This window comes from Pogona vitticeps, chromosome 3, assembly GCF_051106095.1.
Source record: "Pogona vitticeps strain Pit_001003342236 chromosome 3, PviZW2.1, whole genome shotgun sequence".
In the NCBI taxonomy this organism is placed as follows: domain Eukaryota; kingdom Metazoa; phylum Chordata; class Lepidosauria; order Squamata; family Agamidae; genus Pogona; species Pogona vitticeps.
In genome coordinates this window covers 149,163,489-149,178,580 of record NC_135785.1, presented here as the reverse complement: position 1 = coordinate 149,178,580, position 15,092 = coordinate 149,163,489, and the positions used below count along the sequence as shown (strand labels likewise).

Sequence of the window (15,092 nt, the reverse complement as noted above, 5' to 3'; positions counted from 1 at the left end):
TTAGAGATCCACCTCTCTGCTAAGTGTTCTATCCCTCTCTTTCAGTGGCTGGTGGCAGTTGTTTGTTGCTGTTGATCGGTTCCATTGTTTGCTAGTACATGTGCTGTAATGAAAGCAGTATACACAAGTCTGTAATTTCAAGCAACTATAAGTAAATAAATGTTTTTTTATTCTTTCTTGTACAAATGTCTCAGGGTAAGTGATGGAGACTTTAAGTGTCAGTTAATGAGAAGGGGGTGAACCTTGGGGAACTTTGTAGCTATTCTCCTCTGTGCACCTCTCTACTTGCACTATATGTAAAAAGAGAATTTTACCAGAAAATATAAAAATTCAACAAAGCTTGTTTGGACACTTCTCACTGGAGAAGAAATGTCAGTCTTTGTGAATGAAAGGATCACTCAAGTGAGATATAAAAATAGATTGAACAGAATATAACAACCTTTTGAGCATGAACCAGACCAATCCAACTTCCCCTGTCTAGATGTGCCTCAAGATGGCATCCAGAGAGAGCTAAAACAGCAGAGGAAGCTAACCATCTGCACCTCATGCAAAGCTACCCTGTGAGGTTATAACAGAGCAAGAGAGCTTGAAGCCAAATGTGCTCAGTCAGATCAGCTCTCACCCTTATTATTATTATTATTTACAGAAGAAAAATTGCCATCCCAACAGGACTGAAGAAGCTTGGAAACAGAAATCTGCAATTCAATTTTTAAAATGTTTATGCTGACTTGTTAAAGTAAATATTTTCAAATGAACCATTACAAAAAGGGAAATGCAACATTTTATGAATATAGTTGTTAATTGCCACAACATACCATCTCTAGTATGTATGGTCCAACTATTGTTGATCACTGGGAAAACAACTATCCTTTTTTACTCTCTGAGTCTAAGAAAATACTGGGGATGCCTTTTGATACCAGCAGGCACATATTTTTATTTATTTTTATTTGATTTATTTGATTTATATCCCGCCCATCTGGTCTATACGACCACTCTAGGCGACATAGTCATTCAGATTTCAACTTATCTTCCCAAACATCTAGAAATCAAATCCTTACTAGGCAATCCTACCTATCTCTGTTCTCAGATATACAGTAAGATCATTCACTACAAAGGGCTTTACTGCTTGTATAGGACTGCAAATTTAGGGACTAGGTGCATCTCAAATTGTAACACACCAGATGCACTTTATGCATGTAAATGGATGCACACAGGCATAGCCTGCCAGGACACTTCTTCTCCATTCATTCTTTAATCAGGAATTGATCCTTCATTCGGCATGCAGGAAATCTGGGAATTGTTGTTGAAAGAAAGTAATATTCTGGAAGCTGTAGCCCAAAACTGTTACATTTTTAGGATCTACCTGGGAGGTTTAAGGGTGCATATTCCTTAAGACTAGTAGTACTACATCTTCTGGAAATAAACAAAAGCAGATGTTTTCCTTCAAGATTTATTATGATTTGTTATTTGAGCAGTTCAAAAAGATTTTTAATCTTTTTTGAACTGGAAATAATAGTGGCAGTGTTCATAATGTAAGGAGATTGCATTGGTTTAACTTTTTGCAAAAAATAATAGTAAGAGGAAATGTGTCAGCTATTTGAAATGATAGCTCCACTTCATGAAAACATAGGTTTTCTGGCTCTGAGTATTTGAATATTATGGGATCCCCTTCCTTCTCTACAGAAAACAGTTACATGGATATGGGGCTCTTTCTCCCACTACCGTCACTTGGATAAGAGCTTAAAGTGTGTGATGAAAAGAGACTGTATTCAGGAGGTTATATGTTTTTATGATCAATCGATTTTATTCATATTAAACATCTCACATTTCCGTTATTTTTTTCCTTCACTGGCAGTTCCACAAATGTACCATCTGATGGTTCGTTTTGATGTCAGATGTATGTGCCTCATTGATAAATTACAACATAATCCTCTGAAGAAATGGACTTGTCTACGAAAGCTCACATTAAAATATATTAGTTGATCTTTAAAGTATCACAACAATTATGACTTCTTTATTTTGTTTTATTTCTATTTTGGTTTTGCCTGAAGTCCCATGCATGTTTCATAGAAGCATTAAACAGGGCTCATTCCTACCTGAGTAAACATGCATAGGATTGTGCATCAAGAATATGAAAGCACAGTTGAGATGAAATAAGAAAGAATCTAAACCACCTTTTCCTACTCTACCCCTTCATAAACTTTCATTATTCCACTGTACTCACTTTTAAGGCTACACAATTTTTGCAAGAATGTGAAATGCAGTTTTACAAGTAACACTAATGGATATATTATAGTTTGGGCAGAGAAAACTGAGTATCCAGGAAAGCATTTTTATGAAATTCTCACTAGAGCTAAGAATCTGAGCATCTTGAAATATTCTGCAAATCAAGTTAGTTTGTACTAATACTTTACAATGTTTACTTTATTTCCACCAGTAAATTAAAATTTACCTTTTCATTACATTTCCACCAGCTCTAATAACAATGTTTGCAAGATGAATAAGTGCAATGAATAAGCAGGCAGCATTTACTAACACACATCATTTGTCACTGTCTCTGCATCCTGAAGTTGCCCATCTCACATAGAAATCTCTCCATCATCCATCACCGTTTCTGAGACAAAAGATAGTATTGTCCTTCTGTCCACATAGTCCCGTCCTGCACCTTGCTTCCATTTCCTGCAATGTATCACCAGAATGGAATTTTTAAAAATCTCAAATGAGGAGATTTGTTGAAGAGGAAGACAGAGTACTGTATCACAAAGATAGAGAATACCAAACCACTCAGTCTAGGAAAACTGAATTCATGGGATAATTTATGACTGACACCAGTCATGCATTATTTGAGACAGAAGCATATCACTACTGGTATATTTTTCTGAATATGGCAGCTGGAGGAGAAATCAGCTCTGCTGTAAGCTTGCATCGTTGCTTTGATTTTTCCTGTAGATGAGCATCATTAACTCGAAAAGTGAACCACAAAGCTGAAATTTTATAATCTAATATACAACGAATAGCCATCAACTTCAATAGAAGTTACATGAGGAAGCAAGATCCTTCATCTATAGCTAAATGTTTTCTGACAAAGAAAACACCTTGATGGATTTTGTTCCAAGGTCCTGGTCATAAAACAATTTGGAAGTCATAAAACCCTTTTCCAACCTGGATCTAGCTAGCAGTTTGGGCTCCCCTTTAAGCACATGGCAGGCACGTTTGCTTTAACTATTAAGACTGTTCCAGAAATGTTGTTTCCCGACCTATACAAATACGAATGAGTACGATCTGATTATTCTTTCTGATTCTTCTAGGGCTGCTTTGTATGTTTGTGCTTTGTGCTTCGATGATACGAAACACAAATTTTGAAATAACTATTTTTTGTTTGTTTGTTTAGACGTATTTTAAAACTAAAAATGGGAGAACTCTCACTGCATATACTGTTCAAGACATACACTGAAAAATGAATTTCCTGCTTAGGTATGTGCATTAGAGTTCAAAGCATAAAGCAAGAAGGGAGGTTCTGATCAGAACAGGTGACTTCTCGCCTGTCCACAATGACAGTTCGATGCTTTCAATTGCTAGTGGACTTAGATGTACAATTCAGTGCTTTAAAGTAATTTTCCTACGAGATATGTAGCTGAGAGTGTGTAAACTTTAGAACTCACTACGTGAAAATTCTGTTGATATCAGAGAGCAAGCTGAAGGAATATTTTATACTGAATGTATGTATATTCTGGCTAGTGCAGAATTCCATTACAATTGCAGAGGCCGGAAATGAAGGAGGGAACAGTGATTTTTTTAAAAAAAAAAATGCCACCAAAAGCATCACATCCAAAATTCCCTTTGCCTTAGAGTTTAAATGTTTCACTGTATTTGTGACAAACATTCTGTGAGCTGCTAAACAAAGTAGGCACAGCTGATTCCCTTGTGCTGGTAGGAAGACTTGTCAAGCCCTGGAATGCTACCCTAGCCAGCAGCCACTGGTGCTTTCTCCCAACTGCAGTAAACATACCAACTGAAAAATGTAGGGTTGAAATTCAGTGTTTGGATGCACACATATAAATCCTTTCTCGACCAGGGGCTCCTCGTGCGAACACTTGAAAGGCACTGCACCTCTATTCCATCATTTTCTCCTTAGTAGATCTTTTCTGGCATAGGAAAAGGTAGAAAAAGCAATGGTAAAACAAGGGAGGAATGCAACTGGAAAATAATGTTCTGTGAAGTTCTTATACATTTTAGTAAATAAATCAAGGGGGTGGCATGATGCTTTTTTTGGATGTGTGTGTGAATCCTATTCTACAAAGCAGACTTCTCGAAATCAATGTTGCGATGTTGCAAGTGGCTATAGTGCAAAAAGCCAAGTATCAGTAATAAATGCTGAATAACATCTCTTGCCTGTGCCCTATCATATAATTCACACTGCAGCCAATAATTCACATCCAGCAAAACTGAGTCAGGATTACATTGTATTGAAACTCATGGGAAAAGTTAGTAACACCTTGCCACTTTCAATGGGATTTCGCCTTGCCTAACTTTAACTAAACTGTTGCCATGATAAACACAAGCAATCCTTTGTTTCTTACAACATGCTGCTAATAATTCTGATATCTAGGGAATAAATATCAAATGACTTTGAACTGACTGAAAGACCAATCCTCGTAGGACATTTCACTTTGCAGGCGCAAAAACAGCAGTCTGCATCCTGCAGCTAAAGCAGAACCATATGTACGATATGGGAACAGAATAACATCATGGTTTACCGTGATTTGGTCCAGTAGCAATTAATACAGTGAACAGTGAAACTCTGGTCATAGATGAATTTTGCTTGCTTCCACCACTTTTTCCTCCCAATCTCTGGTTCTTTTGTCCAGTTCATAAGGATATTTGCAGATTCTGAGAAGTTCTTTTGGGAAAAAAATGGGCAAAATTCTTACTTATCTGCTCTGGCCAAATTCATTAGATACAGGGATTTTCATATATATATGAAAATATATACTGTATTGGGTGAGCATATCTTTCTGCTTCGCTTTCTCTCATAGTCATATGTTTGTAAGGTCACATTCTTTTTGTGAATAACCTTCTAATCCTCTGTAAATTCTTGTGGGGGGGGACAAAAAAATCTCACACATGCCTAAACTCTGCACACACTTACTCAAAAGTAAACCCCTGAATGCTCAATAAGACTTAGGTCCAGACATGTGTTGATAAAATAGCAATCTAAGGCTTCACTCCTACATACACTTACTTTAGGATAAATCCCACTGAAATCTGTGGACGTCATTCTGAGGAAACACACCTAAGTATATCACAGGGGTTTCCTTCTGAGTCAGCATTAGGAATGTGGTGTTCATACACGAATGGAGTAAAAATCTAGACTTTCGGACAATTCTAGTCAGCCTACAAATAAATTAGTATTATATTACTATGGATATCAGCATTCTCCCTCTTTTTATTTCCCATTTAAGAAATAAATTGGATCATTTATTCTGTTTAATTAATATATGTGAGGAATAAGCTATTGTGTTTGAACAATATAAGATGCAACTCGGAAAAACAAACAAATGATTCAATACAATAGTATTATATAGCTAAAACATGAAAGGGTTGCAATAAGTCAGAATTGACTTGACAGCACACTATTATTATTAATTACAATAGTACAATATAATATGTTCAGACTTGTATATTTCATAGTTAACAAGTTCATCAAATTCACTAAACCATTATATTGGTGACTGCTGCTTGAGCAACAAACTCTTTAAAATGTTCATTCATAGTCTAGATGTAACTTTGTTCTTCACTAAATATTGACATAGGATGAGCATTCATTATTCACCTTGGTATTTCAAGGACCTTACTCCATGTAACTATCCAACACCCTAGTGGAGATGTTTTGTATACTCATCAAGCCAAAACAATTCTATACAGAACTGAAATTTGTCGATATTTCAAAGTATAAATATCTTTTCAACACCGTAAAATAATTGGAATATATATCTGTGAGAGTTTGCATGAATCAACTTCTAACTGTATGGAAGAACAGTATAATAAGATTTTAGTACCTTCTTGTACCTACCGTCCCTGTTCTAGTTACAAAACAGTCAAATACAACTGCTTAATTAGTATTATTAAAGTTGCAGTCCTATATAAAGAAATAATTCCATGGCTCCTATTTCTGAATAGATGCGTACAGAATTGCTCTTTAAGTGTTGTTTTTGCATAGTAAAAACACAAGTTGTTGAAATACTGTAGAAAGTGTTTCGGAACCAAACGAATTTCAAGTGTTTTAAATTGTTTCTGTTTCCATTCTTGTACATAAATGTAATTTCACCAACTGCATGCCACCCTCAGATATGAAGGTCTGCTGATACAGGATGTGTAAGAAACAGGTTCATAAACAAAATAAAGTTTAAGTGAATTTGCTTTTGGTGGGTGCAATTTAAAATACTCTATAGCCTAATCATTAGCATAGTTATGAAGAAGGAAGGAAGATTGAAGCTCTGCAAATTCAGAGAGATAGACAAAGGTATCTATATATGTGTGTGTGCATTTGTGTGCACATGTGTGTGTGTTCTGTTGAAAAATATAAAGCTTAATTAAAATTGGATTATGTTCACTGTGAAAGGCAAAATCTTGTGCAAATATTCCAAAATATAACTTTCAATTTTAACTACTAAATATTATGTTGGAAATACAAGTTCTTTGTCTAAGGTAGATTCATATGCTTCACTAAATAAACAAATATGTGTACTGAGTTGCTATAAATGAATGACAGTATATCACACTGAACACTGAGTTGCAATACCTATAAATGAATGACGGCATAACACACTGAACTGGAGCACCAGGGATCCGGAGTTTGATTCCCCACAATGCCTCCTAGCAGAACATCTGGTCTATATTGTCATGGGCAAGCACCATGGTCTCAGAAAAAAAGACTAGTAAACCATTTTTCGTGTATTCTCTAAGGCTTTCATGGCCAGGATCCAATTCTTGTCCTCTGAAGATGCTGGCCACAGAGACTGGTGAAACATTAGGAAGAAAAACCTCAAGAACATGGCCAGAGAGCCCAAAAAACCTACAACAACCATTTTTGAGTGCTTTGTGTCTAGTAAACCGTGGGATATGTACCCATAAGTCACAATCAGCTTTACGGTACTCTTGTTATCATTAATTCATAATGGATTAAACTTCTCAGAAATCTTCATAGCAGTTCCCCATAACCAATGTTATGTTCCACATCTTTCCCATGCACAGGACATAAAATAGAAAAAGAAATCTGAAGCAAGTTATTCTGTGCAATTATCCCATTTCCACATTTCATAAGCCCTATTCAGACATTACTGTTAACCAGCCAAATGAAGTCTGACTGCATAAGCCAAGGGCATTATATTCTTAGTTCTGCAGATGTGAAAAAGTAATCTTTTTTTCTATTTTTTTAATGATCCAATAAACGTATTGGCTAACTTCAGATTTGTTTTGCTATGAATGAATCACACCACTATACATTTTTTAAATCCACTAATCAATATACCATGATTGGCTACCTGGGAACAATACTTTTACTATGAAAAGAGACTTATCTGAATCTTAGTGAGGGTTTCATCTCCTCTAATCTAGTATGTACGACTATCACTTTGGCTATAAAATGACTTTTATGCTTACTGTGACAGAAACATTAATTTTCCTATTTTTTCTGTTGTAAAAACTGGGAACTTCACATTTTCATTCTGCAAGTCTACAAAGATGCTTTTGTGGTTCCACCTAAGGTGATCAGGCAATCTGGGAGATGGGGGGGAGCCAGTCTTTTGGCAAAAAACTGTGAGGGAATGCCAATTGATACCTTCGTTACCTCTTTCTCACATGGAGTCTAAACTCCATTCTAATTTGCTGGCAGCCTGGCTTTCTGAGCTGCAGTTACTTCATGTAGCATAATTTGTCAACTGCTACCCTGAGCTTTATACTGTCTTTGTCATTAAGAGTTCTAAAGAACTTGAAAGCTCCGCTTAGGGCTCATCCAGAAAGATTGTATGTTTTCCTATTTGTTCCTGTTGTGCATTGATGATATCTGTATTTTTCCACTGCACCAACAATGACAAAGTGACAAAAACATGCTTTCTGCTTTTTTGTTTGTTTTAAATCACCTCTAGTTGATGGACAGCTTTTTATTTCACTTTGTACTGGGAGTGGACTTCAGGTAGCAAGAGTTTCTGAGGACAGAAGCTTTCAGTTTGGCACTAACAAAATATCAGTAACAACACAGAAAAGATAATTTTTAAATGGCTTCTTCAACCATTTTGAAACAACGTCTGAAAAAATAGCCAATTTCTGAAGTGGATTAGCTGTAGAGTGAGCTTTTGAGGCAAAACACTCAGATCAGAAGCTTTCAATTAGGACAAAACCAACCAAACAAAACAAATACATTGTAGAGAAGATCATTTTTCAAACAGTTTCCTCAGCATTTTTGAAAAGAATTCTTATTTTGGAAGACAACTGATTTCTAAAGTGGATTAGCAGTGGATCTTGGCTGCAAAAGGCTCAGCTCAGAAGCTATCAGTGTTAGCACTAATCTCCTAAAATACATATCAATACATACATTTTAGAGGATCGGTTTTAAAGAGTTTCTTTGGGTTTTGTAGAATATCATCAAACCATTTCCTGGTGTTTATTTCTTGATAAGAAAAGAAATTGGGTTTAGGAACAAACCTGGATGGAAATCCTGAGAAGATCCACACTAAGTATCAACCAGGAAACAGGGAGGGAGGAACAAATACTCCAACTGGATGAACTGTTGTTTATAACATTTCAATGTTCCAGTACATATACTGCCCAATTTTGATATCAAAAGTTGTTGATTTAATTTTCCCTTTAAAAAAAGCTGTCCAAAAAGAAAAAAAAGATGACACAAAGAATTTTGTTTTTTTAATTGTAAGCCTCATCCAGTAGGATTTCTTTTTAAAAAATACACCTCGAATGAGTTGTGAGGTATTTTCTTTTTTTAAAAAAACTTTTTTTATTTTATATAAATCCATCCATATTGGTTTAACATCGTGTCACCAGGGTACAGCTTATAATCATTTGTAAAACAACTACTACACACATTATACTCCTAATCTATACAACATCCTTCTAACCATTGATAGAATAAGTCTCATGTTTGGTAATATTTTGTATCTTCTTTTCCTTTGATTTTCAGTGTTAGTCTGTCCATTTTGGCGCAGTTGTGAGGTATTTTCTGATTCCATAAGCATTCCAATGAATTGAGAGATAGAAGTATGGTTAGGGTTTGATGTACACATCTCACATTTCCTAAACTTATTGAAAATGCCGTTGTTCTCCCCTGCAATGAGGCCAACCATTTGACAATCAGAGTATGTCACTTCTGTATCTTGGCATCATGAGTTGTTGAAAAACCCACCCACTATCCAAAAACATTACATTATCCAGGACAAAATGGTATTCTAGCAGCAAAACGCATTTCTTGAGACATCTTTAAATTTAAATAAAACAAAATAAACTGTATGTGAGTAGCTGAAACTCTGGGGTATTGTTTCCAAGCATTTGTGTAACAATGTCACAAAATGTTTATCTTGTAGATCTAATTCTGTGTAGGTTTTGCATTAAAATTTGACATAATGGGAGGTAGAATGAGTCATGAGGGCTGAACCAAAATGCTGTGTCACAGAACTCATTGAAAAAAAGTGCTTGTTAAATAATGTTGCCTCCATTTTAAAGATAGATTAGGGAGAGAGGGGTGGAGGGAAATAGATCTAGAAAAATTGAAGAACTGGAGTAGTGTCTGAAAGAGCCAGGTGTGAAAATGACAGGAACGACTGAATGTATGGACAGATAAGAGACAGAAAGGGACTTTTCGTAATTTGGTCCATTCCCCCTACCATCCATACTGTTTAGGTGATTTGGATCCTAGTGTTGGACACTATCCTTCAGAAATTCCTTCAGCTCTGGAGTGTCAATAGAAAACCTTCCCTCAGAAATCTCTTGGGAGGGTTTATTCTTTCAAGACAACAAAGGAAGTTCATGGTTGTGAACATTATCCACTACTGCTGATAGTCTAGCCTGAAAAGTAACGCTAATTTATTTTGGTTGTATATATAGTTAGCATACATCATATTTAACTAATACAGTATATTTATTCTGCTATACAAAGAAAAAATATATAGAAATTCATTTGACTATTTGCAAGTTTTCTTGGAATAGGAGCTACACAAATGTATGTTTACAGTTGTAAAAATGGTTGCCATGGTTTTCTCTAAGACAGTAGGAAAAATACAAAATGGTTCACAAAATCATAGAGTCATCAAATGTACGCCTTAATTGGGCTGAAAGAAAAAATAAAATTCCAGAGAGCACACTACTTTTTTCTAAATGCTATATTTTACCTATATCTGTACAATACCTTTGTAATGGATCCCACTGAACTTTCAATTAGGAAATACCAGAATGAAACAAAAATCACTAGAAGTGACAGACAAACCTCAGCTTAATTCAGCTTCAAAGAGTTGTATCCCATGGTTTCTTGTCCATGAAACAGCACCCATCAGTGGAACAATTTATCCCACTTTGCAGTCCCCCATACTGACCAAAAGCTCTTCAACAGGTATAGGGAAGGGAAACTTGTGCAGGTGGAAGTTCACTCACTCAGTGTTGTATTTCACTCAACAATTGTGAGAAAATAAAATAGTGCAATTCCAGGTGTGTCACTCTGAATTCTCTGGAGATCAACAAAATCTGATCATCAAAATGCACACAAGACTCCTATTATCTTTGGTTAGTTTGGGCTTTGAGAGCATTGCTTTGGAAAGCACTGGCTATGGAAAAAAAAATAAAGGAAGGAATTAAATACCTGACACATCTGCATGCAAGACAAATAAGTTATTCAGAGGACAGAGTTCGAACTCCTGTCCTCTGAAGATGCTGGCCACAGAGACTGGCAAAATGTTAGAAAGAACCTTCAGAACACAGCTAAAAAGCCCAAAAAACCCACAACCATCAGATCCCGGCCGTGAAAGCCTTCGAGAAAACATGAGTTATGCTTAAATTGGTAGTCAATGTTGCTCATAATTAGTTAATGTGTTTCAGCTATTTAGACACACTTCCCTTGAAACAGGTGCTTTCGGAATCCTATCTAAATAGCTGAAACTAGGCTACCACCTCATTTATACCAGCACTTCAGCCTTCTTAGACTTACTTCTTACAAATTAATGAGATGGTAAAATTGTGTTTGGATAGTACCACAGCACCACAGGTAGTGTCACACAACGGAACACTCTTCAGTAACACACACACACACACACACACACACACAGCTTTTAAAATGCTACACATACAATTTGTAGAGTGGAATACTCTACTTCACTTCCTTACAACGTAGTTTTATGTACCACCTTTTCCTCCAAAATTTTTATGGAAAATTCTATCATGCAGCTGTTCCCCTGTAGTCTGTTGTGGTATAATGCAGTTACTTTTTAAGCCAAGACATGGGGATATAATAATGAGCAAATCCCCTTGCACTACTGGAATGTGGTTCAAGAGATCATTGTCTATAACCTGACTTGAGTGAGCAGAATCAACACTACTGACACTTCAGATATTGCTCTGTTTAAAGTGTGTGTGTGAATTCTACCATTAGGAGTCAACAATAATTCACACATTTCTTCATATTTAGGATGAAAAAAATATTGAAATTTGGGAGAAAAAAAATGATAGTGTTTCCCATCACCAATTTCAGCCATATCTCTGTTTGTGTAGGAAGTACCTTCCCACTTTTTATTCTATCAAAAAGAAGGAAAAAAACTGGCAAACAATATTAAGGGTGACAGAGGACTCCATTCTTTGAGGCTCTATTCATCCCAAAGCCATATTGAGCTTTTTTCTGGTAGAACAAAAATAGTGGCAGAGACCTTTTACTGTTTATAGCTCCTGTTCACAATTTTTGCAGTTAAACCTCATTCACATAATGTTTTAAGTCATAAGGCATTTTCCTAATCCAGTACACACATTTGCCCCAATGTCAAAATAGCTTTTTGGGGACTGGTTTTGTCCTAGCTATTTTTTGTCTGCAAAAACAAAATGTACTGCAAGTTCCTGAAGCAACTGTGTAGAATGTCTGCCTTGTGTAAATTCCGTAAGAAATTCTGGAACCTTTGTAATTCTGGGGGACTTAATTGTGCCATCTGGGTGGATGGGGCTTTTAAAAATAATTATCATGGAAAGGAGTTAGGTGTGCTCAAAAGTTTCAGTTCAATTATTAGTCCTAATTAGAAAAATCTACTGTGCTTTCAATATGTCTTACATATTGGCTCAGTAAATCCCATTCATTCAGTGGATCTGCTCAAACAGGGTCTACCAACTGGGTTACATCTGTAATATGTGGTCCAATAGACCTGCATTTTTCTTCTCTGCAAGCTACCACACTATTTTATTGAGGCAGGATATTCCAATTTGAATGGAAGCCACCAAAGGAAGAAATAAATCTGTGATGGGTGGGCTGGATTTACAGCAGCAATCTGTGATTGGGTCTCACTGTCCAAAGTTTGAACATTGTCAGTGACCTCAATAGAGGAGTTGATTCATCCAGTGGCTTCAGGGAAGTGGTTCCTGGGATAACTGGATTTAAGTTCTGAAAACCTATTTTGAAAGCATTCAGTATTAGAGTGCTTAACCAGCTAACTCTTCTAGTTTGTTTCTAAGATCCATCTGTATAACCTTGGAGAATCTAAATTATCTTTTTAAAAGAAAAAAGCATAAAAAATATATCTTGCTACTAAATGCCATTTATAGTTATGACTGAACCACAAATCCTTCTCTTGTATACTGCTCTCCCTCCTTCAAAATCTGATTCAAATACAATATGAAAAAGTAACTGTTGCCTTAGAAAACTACAGAAAGTATTCCACACCTTAACTTTGTTCGAAAGTAAATTTAAAAAGCAGAAAATAACTGCTCCAGTCTTGTACTGTAATTGCATAATATCTACTTTGGTTTATTTGGAGCTAAATGCCATTGTGTTCAATAATGCTTTCTTCAAGAAAAAAAACATAAAATATTGATTTATATGCATTCACTACAAGTTTAAAATTCCATATTTTTTACAGAAACCATACATTTCAGGAATGTGTTTAACTTGTATTTATCAGTGTTAAGAAATAATCATGTTAATATACTGTGGACCAGCAAATGACCAGTGAAGTACAAGATAACATAAGCATTCATTTTGTACATTCAACATTAGATTTTGGGTGTAACGCTGTAACTTCTTTCAGTATAACACAACCCAGTCTTGTTCATCAGGTTAGGTGACTGAAGTGACACCAGAACACTAAACCTGTATTAAATAAAATAAACCACAACAATCTTGCTCAGAATGCTAACTTCTTTTCTACCTTTTTTCCTCAATGAAGACTGAACACAACAAATTTATTAGATATGACTGCTTTCTTTTGTAGCCTTTCAAACTCTGCTGTACTGATTCTTGGCACTTGAGATCACATCACGTTTGCTATAATGCCTTCCTCTTTCTTTGGAATTAGTACCAAAATGAAATGAAAAATGTGTGGCTTCTGATTGTTTTGAGTTGCCTTAAAGCCAACACCAACAGCAAAACTTCGCTGTTCAGAGATTTGTTTGAGTTCGAAAATGTATTTTGAATCGTTCAAAACCCTTATAAGGGAAATAACCCATTGGCAGAACGATCAAACTTGTCAAACGGAACACTTAAGGCGACTTTGCAATAACTTGAGAGGGCGGTGGACAATAAAATGGAGGGGGGGGGCGAAGGAAGCAGCCTTCTACGCCAGCGGGATCTCAACCCTCTCCAGCAGCAGGACAGGGGTTTCCATACTTCCAACTCGCGGCATCACAGAGAAAGTTGGCATCGCGCGTCTCGCTAAGGATGATCGCCCCAGATTGACTGTTCATGTACATCAACAACGGGCTCGAGTTTCCTGCACGCTTCACACGGCAAATGGTGGGTGGTGGTGGTGGTGGTTGCTGACGGCGATGTTATTTCAAAGCGAGCACGGGACGCTGATGTGATTGGGAAGCAATGACTTTGTTTGGAGCGAGGTGGGCCCCAAAACTCGCCTCCCGCGCCCTCCGTATCTGCTCGGGCTTCCTTTCTCTTTGTACCGCTCGCCGAGCCCCTGGTAGGCGTGCTCTCGTGAAGGCGCCGCATCGCTCCTGCAGCCGCCAAAGGAGGCAAACCAACCCCCACCACGAGACCCTACCAGGCGTGCAACCCGCCTAGGCAGGCTACGAGGGGCGATCGGGAGGGAAGGGGGTGGGCTGTACATCCAGGCTCCTCCTTGTCCCTGAAAATCTAACAAAAACAGGCCCGCGAGAATCAATGAGCAAACACAACAGGAAGGGGAACGGCGGGGGGGGGGGGGGACGCCAAAAAAACTACACATACACACACGCACCCCTCTTTCTTCGTTTCCTAAAAGCCAAGCAAAGTCCTCCGGACACCCTCCCTTTTGCACTCCAGGACGATCATGGATGCCACCGGTTCTCACCCAGAAGTGGGCTCCCTCCAGAGTAACCTTCCAGGCTCCAGTCGTTTCTTCTCAGTAAGCCCGACCTTCTCCCACCCCATGGTCCTCCAGGGCGATGGCTAACTCCACGTTAGGGGGGGGGGGGGGACGGACGGACGAACGAATCTTTCATGAAGCTGCAGGTCACTTTTGACGTGAGTTCCAGACCGTACACACAAACCCAGCCACATCCAAGACACTGTCCTCTCTTCGTAACTCTTTACTCAGGAGTAAGCAGGTTCCCGTGGGTTCAGCCACCAAGTACGCGCCTGCCAGCCGGATGCTGCGCAGCCTTTGAAATGCCCCTAGCTCTTAAAATCAATAGTTTTAGTCATGCCTACTTCTGATCGTAGACGGGCACACCTACTCGGGAAGATGTGCAACGGCCTTCAGGGAGATTGAGCAAGGATGCGTATGGCTGCAAAGATCGGGTTGCAGACGTTTGTTTCCTGCACTCTTTCGGCTTAATGGGCGGTAATTCCCGAAGCAGCCCTTTCTCAAGTCACACCGAAGTTATCCGACGGGACTACTTCAAAGTAAGGG

The 15,092-nt window shown here is 37.7% G+C and overlaps 1 long non-coding RNA gene across 1 annotated transcript in view; it reads left to right on the top strand.

Annotated features, from left to right (window-relative positions):
* Positions 1 to 15,092, top strand: part of LOC144588445 (uncharacterized) — a 407,977-nt gene that overhangs the window by 207,449 nt on the left and 185,436 nt on the right. The window lies entirely within an intron of this gene.